Genomic DNA, 9,798 nt, shown 5'->3' with positions numbered 1-9,798 from the left:
TAGTACATGAAACTACTGGTAGTATTGGTTCAGTTTTTTCGATTACCAAAGCAAAGACCAGGATCCGATCTGTTCAACTGGGACCGACCCGGCAACAACCACGACCCGGACTCTGCACATCTTCGCCGAGCCACTTTGGACGCACTGTTATCTGCTCAGTTGCGCGTGAGATGCCACGGCCCGGTCCAAAAAGCTGCCCCGGTCTTGAGTCGTCTCCGCCACTGACGTAAGCCGCCGGCCGTCGATTGTTGCCTGCAAAACGTGGTTAACCAGACGAATCAGGTGATATCCATCTAAATTTATCTTATTAAACACTTATTGTTTTTTGTCAAAAAACAATTATTTGCCCTGTAACATCTTTACACAGGGCAATTGTTTATGTCATTATACCGCGGGGACGGAGGCACGCCAACATATTTTGGCACAGGTGATCGTCGTTACTCAACGGTCTCCCGCACCGGTTTACAATACGAAGGACAACTTGCTCGGCCGCACCGGTTTACAACACCGCGGCCGGACCATCTGTCTGCTCGTCTAGCCGGCTCGGCCGTGATTAATTTTAGCATCACTGTGGTGATCATAACTCCATGGCGGATAATTTCTGGCCTAACACATTAGGTGATATCCATCTAAAATATATTTTATTAGTGCATATTATTTTTGTCAAAGAGCAGTTTATCTTTGCCTTGGTCGGCAATATTGTATGCAGGACAATTATTCATTATAAACGTGGTTTATACCATGGGTACGAAGCACGCGCTGGCAACGTCCTGCCCGGTGTCCGTCCGTGCCACATTACACGGTGAATGGACGCGTGCAAGACGCCGCCCTTATGAACCGGTTTACATCAGCTTGTCGGGACCGTGCCTGCGTTTGACTCGCCCGTCCGAACCGGTTTACAACACCGTGGCCGGTTCATCTGTCCAAGCCACCTCTAATATTGTGGATGTCTCTACCGTCCATTTATTGCGGCCTGGTCCACATCAACATACCAGGCCGCACCTGTCTGCATGAGCAAGTCACAGCTGGGGTAGCCCGGTTTTCTTTCAAAATGGAGGCAAATTGTCATATACTATCAACCGCCGTCTACACCGGATGGTTCAATGGGCAGGTGCACAAGTCGCCGCCACTATAGTTTGTTTAACTTCAAATCGCCAGTTGGAAGGACCCATTGGCCGAGTTGCTGACATGGCTCATACGGGATCATTTATAACCCGCCGCAGTCATCACAACCTTCTGTGGATTCACATCGTGCTATCAACACCAATGATATACAAGTTATGCCGGTTTATGTCACGGTCGAACATGGAGAATCTCAAGCCAACTCTTCGAGTCACCTTTGAGACTTGGGGGCTACGATGACATAACTCAGCAAATCTTGCCAGTTTCAGCAAAGTTAAAAACCCAGGACGATGGAGGGAAAGATAACCCGGTCCCGGAGGCTACTGTTATGAAAATTTAAAGGCTGTCGGAAAATTTCCGGCTTAGAAAGTATATGACAGTTACAAAATCCCGGCTCAATGAAGAAGATCCGGATCATCAGAAAGGATTCCGGTTTAAAATCCGGCTCAAGGGAAGTCAGTCTCACTGAAGCTCTCAAGTATCCAGTTTACAATCCGGTTCAAGGGAAATATATTCTCCCACAAAGCTCTCAAACTCTCAAATCCGGTTTAAAAATGTCCGGTTCAAAAAGGAATTAACTTCTCGCAAGTTCGAGTTGAAAGGCCATCAGAAAATTTCCGGCTGAAAATGAAGATTTCGATTTACAATCCGGTTCAAGGGAAAGATGTCTCCCACAAATCCTTGAAGCTCTCAATATCCGGTTCAAAATCCCGGTTCAAGAAGGATTTATCTCTTGCAAAAAGTTAAAGGGTGCCAAAGAAGACTTGCTGCCATGATGCGCGGTCCAAACATGGGTATCATGCCTTATTGGCTTATCATATTATTGGTCACTTGGGGGCTTGGTCGTATCCGAACCATAGCCACGCCTCTTGATCGGCCTAGTGCCATAACATCACTGGGGGCCTTGGTCGTGTCCGAACCAACGCAACACCTTTTGATAGGCGACAGCCAACAGACCACTTGGGGACATGGTCAAGTCTGAACCAGTCACGCCTCTTGGTCGGCCGAAGGCCACAAAATCACTTGGGGGCTTGGTCGAACCCGAACCATTGCCACGCCTCTTGATCTGGCATATATGCCACGAATCATTTGGGGACCTGGCTCACTTGAACCATAGCTACACCTTATTGGGAGCTTGGTCGTGTCCGACCATGGTAACACCATCTGATCGGCTCAGTAAAGCCTCTTTTTGCAAATGGTCTTATCATTGCCTTTGCTTCCATATTTTTTCATAACTGTTATTTGATTTTTGTTGCGTTTTTTAAACCGATAACATTTTTAAACCGGTTCAAACTGTCAAATTGACGGAACACGGTCAAATCTTAATCCGGAGGCCATCTGCCCGGTTTGATTTTCTATTACCATCCTATTATGGAATAAACCGGTGTTCATTAACCCGGCTTGACTTTCAATTACAAGTTGTCAATACAGGATCAAGTTATAATCCGGACACTATCAGCCCGGTCTAGTTTGACTACGAGTCGCCAGTATTATATATGGTTAAACCGGTGTTTATCGCAACCCGGTATGGTTTATCATCAACCGACACAGTATGAAAGGAGTTATCATTACTCAAGATTGGGGTTATCACTCTTACTACAAAAAGTTGGTAAAACCAGCAATGTGATTCAATATCACAGGTATGATATATTTCATATTTGATTATTCTTAAGTGCAACCTTGGTTATAAACCCAGGTTATATGTTGGGCATTATGACCCGTCCGGCGGTAAACCGCCAGGACATTTTAAACTTGTTGTATGCAGAAATAGGTTGAATAAAGCATGATTATAAATCACTAACGTTTATTAAACCGGCCTAGCTTTCGACTATGTGTCGCCAGTATGATGATAAATTATCCGGTGTTTGTTAAACCGTCCTGGCTTTAAGACGATAAGTCGCCAGTATATGATGAAAAATTATCCGGTGTTTATTAAACCGGCCTGGCTTGGGATTATAAGTCGCCAGTATATATTTGGATTGCGCCATTGGAATCATGCTCTTATAAATCATTGGATTATATTATCTTGAATAGCCAACATGGCTGGATTTTTATTATGGTTATCAATAACCAATATTATGATTGAGGTTTCTAAAGTCGCTTCAGCGCAATGGATATTATTTTATTAATGGATATGATTTATTCTACAATGGAGGGAATAGTCCCGAGTCGCTGCAGGCTTACGACCCGGCACTTGGGGGCTACATTATTTAAGTTGAGATTACATCAAATACACAAGTCTCATGTCGCTGCAAGCATGCACCATGATACTTGGGGGTTAATGAAAAGTCATTCTCTGCTCATATTATTGAAGACCCGACTCATCACATTATAATGAGTCGGCCCTTGGGGGCTACCAATTGCTCCTATCAATAGTTGAAGGTATAAAGCTTTTTATTCATTATATTGAAGAGTCCACTGCTCAGTTGGTAAAGCACAAGGCTCTTAACCTTGTGGACGTGGATTCAAGTCCCATGATGAGGGTTACATCATATGGTGTTATTTTTATTGAAGTATATATCAAGTCCCAGCTCAATATTATCTTACTGAGCCGGCCCTTGGGGGCTACACATCATTGCTCAAATCTACATGATTATACCTACAAAGTCCCTGCTCATTATTGCATAATGACCCGGCTCTTGGGGGCTACACTGGTTGAAGTTTTTATGTGTATCAGACAATTGCAAGTCCCAGGTTGCTGTAAGCATGATAACCCGGCCCTTGGGGGCTAAATAGTATGGAGTATTCAGTTTTTACTAGTCACTGGGATGAACAACATGGATTTCTTCTTAAGTGGCAGTATTTATATTGAAGCAAGTCTTAAGCCATCACTTTGTTCTTCTCAAGACTTGGGGGCTACAGGTATTATATTATTATCGAAGAACTATTTTCAAATTCTCTGTTTTGAGCAAACTGGATTAACCCGGCGTCACCAATCATTATGACCCTGTGTCTGTAACCCGGCGACATCAATAATCATGAACCGGCATTAGCAACAATCATGAACCGGTGTTGGCAACAATCATGACCCGGAATTATCAGTTTTTATAACCAGACAATGGTGGTAATCATAAACCGGCAAGTTTTACATCTTCAAGCCGGCTGGATATCAGTTGAATATTTCAGAGACTAATATTTTTGTCAAGTCAAAGCATTGAAGGCCGATTCAAATGGATTCTTTATTTACAAATATCTTCTGCAAGCAAATTGATTATGAAGATGGTTATTAACTTGGAAGGAAGAAATGACAAGGATTTAAGGATGATCAAGTGTCGGCTTACAAGTATATTTAAAGCGGAGCACAACCCGACAAATTTGTTCTTGTTGCAGATCAGTTTAACATGGATGAATCCAAATTAAACTGGGGGCTAATGTCGGGGATATACCCCGCGGTATAAACCGCCGGATGTATGACCCGGCTAGAGTTTGGCGATTCACTGGCAACCCACTTGGACATGGCGGTTTACGGTTCATTGGTAATCCGGCAGGCAGGTCAGAGGAGCGACAAGACCCGGTGGCCCAACGGGCGGTTTATGGAAGGCCGGATCATGCTATGGTGGGCCGGTTTAAGAGAAAAGGCGTGAGGAATATTTACTTTACAAGGAAGACCCGGACTTGTATCCGGTTTGTATTAGAAGGGAGACTAGTCCTAATCCTAATAGGACTCCACATGTAACCCGCCCCTTCAACATATATAAGGAGGGGCAGGGCTCCCCAAAGAGGGAGAAGCTACAAGCAAGAAGAAACAATCTTAGGGCTAGACACAAAGAGGAGAGTCGGTTTACGGCGACTCCCTCGTGATGATAATGAGACCTAGCCTCAAACAGCATGTAGGGTTTTTACCGGATGATGTTTCCCGGGGCCCGAAGCTGTCTAAATCCCTGTCTTGTGTTGCGTCTCTCGATTCCACTCAACCCCTCTCAAGCTACCACATAGATGCGTTGGCCTCGCGACTAAGTCCTAATACTAAGGACATCTGACGTGACAATTCCACGACATACACCATCCGCAGAATAGGGCATACCCGGGAAAGTCATGCATGCAATACATCAGCCAAACTTTCATCAAGAAATTTTTTTGTAGATGTCGATCATATGTCAACCTCGGGAAGTACCAGGAATGGAGCAAATCATCCACCAGCGGCTGCATAAACACTCCCAAATTCTTTCCCGGGTATTCAGGCCCTGGAATGATCAGCGACAAAAACATTGTCTTGCGTTGCATTAGGACACCGGGAGGGAGATTGAGCGGAATAACAAACACGGGCCAGCAGCTATATGGATTGGTAGACATTCCATATGGATTGAACCCATCACCTGTTATCGCAATTCTGACATTCCCAGCCTCAGCTGCTTCCTCGGGGTATTCTTCATCAAATGACTTCCATGCTTCAGCTTCCGATGGATGTACGATTTTTTATGGTACCTTATCCCTTTCTTGTGTCACTTCATCATTTTGGCAAACTCCTCCATGATGAAAAGGCGCTGTAGTCTTTCTATGAAATGGAGATACCAAAGAATCTTTGCGGGGATATCTAGTTGCTTCTTCTCACCATGCTCATCGACCACCTCAAGGTACCGAGAGGAACCGCACTTCCTACAATACTTGTCATTCGCATACTCGTGCCTAAACAAAAGGCAATTCTTCGGACAAACATCTATTTTCTCATAATTCATTGATAGTTCCTTCATGATTTTCTTTGTAGTGTACAAGCTTTTCGGTAGTTCATGACCTTCAGGAAGGCTGTTAGCCCATACTCCCAGAAATGCTTCGAAGCAAGCTTGGGTACAGCCGTACTCAGCCTTGACTGCCATCAGTTGCGAGATGGCATCTAGCTGAGAGATTTTGGCACCCACATAAAGAGGTTTCTTTGACGAGGCCAAGACCTCCAAGAAGGCCTTTGCAGTTGCCTCCGGCTCCTCTGGTTCATTCTCTAAAGGTGTTGCATGTGTCGCCTCTGCAGCAAAGACATCATATAGCATGTCTCTAACCCCGTCGTCCTCAAGACCACCGATGCGTTGTCGCATCACCTCCTCTCTACCACGGTCCCGCTTGGCAAAGTTTATTCGCATGATAAAGTCTTTCATATATCCGTACGTGCGAAGGTGCTAAGTCATTTCTCCCTTATCTCTACTGTGACGTCTGGCACATTTTGCATAGGGGCATGGTGGAATAATTCTCATTGGACGACGAAAAATCTCCTTCAAAAACACATCGGTTTTCTCGACCCACTCTGTTGTTACTCGATTCCGACAGATAAAACCACTATACATCCACTGATTATCTGCCATCCTCTGCTTTGTTACGAGCCAAGAAACAAAATTAAGGACTCGTTAAATTTAAGTACATACAATTTTTATTTTCTACCGGGTTGACGAGAAACGACACCGAATCCACCTACATCTCTAATAGGTAAAGATGGGTCCTAATCCCACCCGAGGATGTGTAGATTGGGTACGTTGTCCATGCTCTACCTTGTTCCAAGACAAAATTTCGGCAGCACCTCCCTGCTGTTCTCCAGATACACGTCTCAGCTAATAGCCGAGAGAATGTGCTCCGGAGAACAACGGGGAGGTGCCGCCGAAATCCTGTCTCGGAACAAGGTAGAGCATGGACAACGTACCCAATCTACACATCCTCAGGTTGTCCGTGGAAAACGCTGGATAATCCGAAAGAGCTGCGGTGATAAATATGCAATTGAATGCATATTTATCGATGCAACCATTTCGGACGGGAGACGCCTAGGTTACGCGACTTGACAAGAAAAGTAAATCTAGTGACATGATTATTAATATGGATTCGTAGCTCACCCTCGACTGTAGAGGAAGCAGTCAAACAGCGACGAGATCACGGATCAATGCCTTAGACGACGATGACTCCAAAGATATGCAACACCACCAAAGCCTGTAAATTTTACCAAAAAATAAACTTAGATCATAAAGTGTCAAAAACATAGATCACGGACCAATACCTTCATCGCTTTATTTACTAGATGAGCAATACAAAATAAATTCATCCACTTCAAGTTTCACATTCAAATTATTAGAAATGTTAAATCCTGATGAACAACTTACCAATTGCACAAAATACTATTTTTTAGCAAGACCATGAAGTGTCAAAAAATATTTCATCATTATTTTGCAAGACCATGATGAAGAAAAAACCACTTTATCATGGAGATGCGACACAACAAAGAATGCTAATTCCACCGTGCAAAAATTATATATATCAGCACATCACATACAACTTTGACATTTCAAGAGTTGGAAAAACGATCATAGTGCTAATGCCATCCATTGATCAGTATTTTGCAAACTATCCACCTGCAAACAATATTTTGCAAACTATCCACCTCCATGTGGGACAAAATTCGAATGCTAATTTCTCTGTTTGCAAGCTCTACTAAAACACATAATATACTAGACACAATCACATTTGCATCATTTTCTCTTATTAGGACAGTCAATAATATCGCATTTGCAGCTTGCCACTAACTTCTTTCAACAAGAGGTCGTCACTAACTCGATCACAAATTGAACAGGAACATAGCAACAATCATAAGGAGGTACAAGACTAAGAAAATGGAAAAAAATCCTCACTTTCAGAGAGGGTCGGCTGGTCGGGGTGGGGACGGCGCGCGTTGGTGCTCAAGTTGGGGAGGGGGCGCCGGACCAGCTGCAGAGGAGGGCCGGGGAGGGGGCGCCGGACCGTCAAAGCAGCGACCGCGGCCGCGAGGGAGCCCAGCTCACCAACAACAGGTTGGGACGAGGACGACGAGGCGGATGCGGGGACGGGGGCGTGGGCGGGCAGGGACGGACGGCGGCGATGCGGGGTGGGCGGGGACAGCCGAAGGCGGTGCGGGGAGGGGACGGCAGGCGGCGGAGTAGAGCGGGGACACGCGGTGCAGGGCAGGGATGGACGGGGGTCGTGCGTGTGCGGGGCGGGGACGGCGTGATGCGGCCAGGCACTACTAGGAAAAGGTCTATATATAGGATTAATAATAATGGCGCACCATGGAAGCAGTGCGCCACTACTATATACTAAAGGTGCACCGGTTGGTGATGCACCATTAGTGTGGAAGACACTAATGGCGCACCAGAAACAGGGTGCGCCACTAGTATTAATTTTTTTCCATTTTTCCATACAAACTAATGGCGCATCAGGTCGAAGTGAGCCATTACTAGTTCTAACTAGTAATGGCGCACCAGGCAGACAGTGCGCCATTACTGTAAAAAAAATTATTCTTTTTTTGCAAAACTAATAATGGCGCACCGTTTCACAGTGCGCCATTACTAGTTTAAACTAGTAATGACGCACTATTACCCGGTGCGCCATTAGTATATATATTTATTTATTTTTTACTTTTTTGCAAAACTACTAATCTCGAGGAGGGTGCATGTGGTGGGTAGGGCGATGCTACCGGCAAATATGCTCAGTGCTGCAACCGGTGCTATGCGGAGTCTGCACGACAGTGTTCTTTCTTTGGAGAAGCAGCGTCTCAGAGAGAATGATGTGGCATACCCGGCTTTTGTGGCCAAGGTGCCAGAGGGCAAGGGCTTTGTGGATGGCGCCATCGCGGGTACGATCGTCCTGCGGTTTGATGACATCTTTGCTATGTTCAACCTTCATCCACTGCACTACACCTTCGTTCGGCTGTTTTCGCTGAGTATGGAGATGCGGATCATTAGAGACAAGACCCCGGACATCGTGATCATCGACCCCTTCTACATGTGTGCCAAGCTCTTGAGCAGCGTTGGGGACCGCCAAGTCGCGAGTTCACACCTCGAAGACGTCATTCTGGAAAACCCAGATAAGGATAACTTCCTTGTGCCTTACTTTCCCGAGTAAGTCATCCCTTAACCGCCCCGTAACATATGATTTCTTAGATTTCGATCGTTCTTTTTTTTCTAACATTCCGTCTTCTGTGCAGTGACACACATTGCACACTCATCCTCTTAGGCCCGAAATATTCCATGGCCACGTATTTCGACCCGAACCGTAACTCCAAGATAGACTACACAAATATCAAGAAAGTTCTTGATGATGTTCTCCCTGGCTACGCCAAATCTGGAGGCACCTTCATCAGGGCAGTTCGTAAGTACGACAAGCACGTGTTCGCCCACAATACGATGTTCTGCTGCGTCAAGCAGCCGCCTGGCGGTTAGAAGGATGCCTACTACGCCCTCCATCACATGCGGGCGATCGTAAGGAACCATCATCACCTTCTGCTACCAAATAATCTCAAAGAGTGGGCCGCGAGCTTGTTGATAATCCAGGACGCGGACATCAAACAAGAATTCTTTCGCATCCAGTCGGAGTTTGCGAACATCATGCATCAAGATGTCCTTCATACCTCGGGGCAGTTCTTCCTCAGATATCAACCGTCCAACATTGAGATAGACGGAATGCTACAAATGCAGGCTGACAACGCCCGCGATTTCATGACCATCACGACAGTCGGCGGCTTCATCCATGCTCCTGTCCATGAGTCGAGTCGAAAGTAGTGATGTGTAGTTCTGAAACATTGATTGGCTCATGTTGTAATTAAACTTTAATGAATTGTATGTCTCTTTGGTTTGGACAGGTTTTCAACTTAGATGTAATCGATGCTATTTATTAGTAGGACCATGAATCGTGCTATTAATGTCTTGCTTTTCTCTTTCGATCCTTTTGTTG

The sequence above is a fragment of the Triticum aestivum genome, chromosome 7A, assembly GCF_018294505.1.
Source record: "Triticum aestivum cultivar Chinese Spring chromosome 7A, IWGSC CS RefSeq v2.1, whole genome shotgun sequence".
Lineage (NCBI taxonomy): Eukaryota > Viridiplantae > Streptophyta > Magnoliopsida > Poales > Poaceae > Triticum > Triticum aestivum.
The sequence above is the reverse complement of the archived record's forward strand: the minus strand, read 5'-3'. Positions refer to the sequence as shown.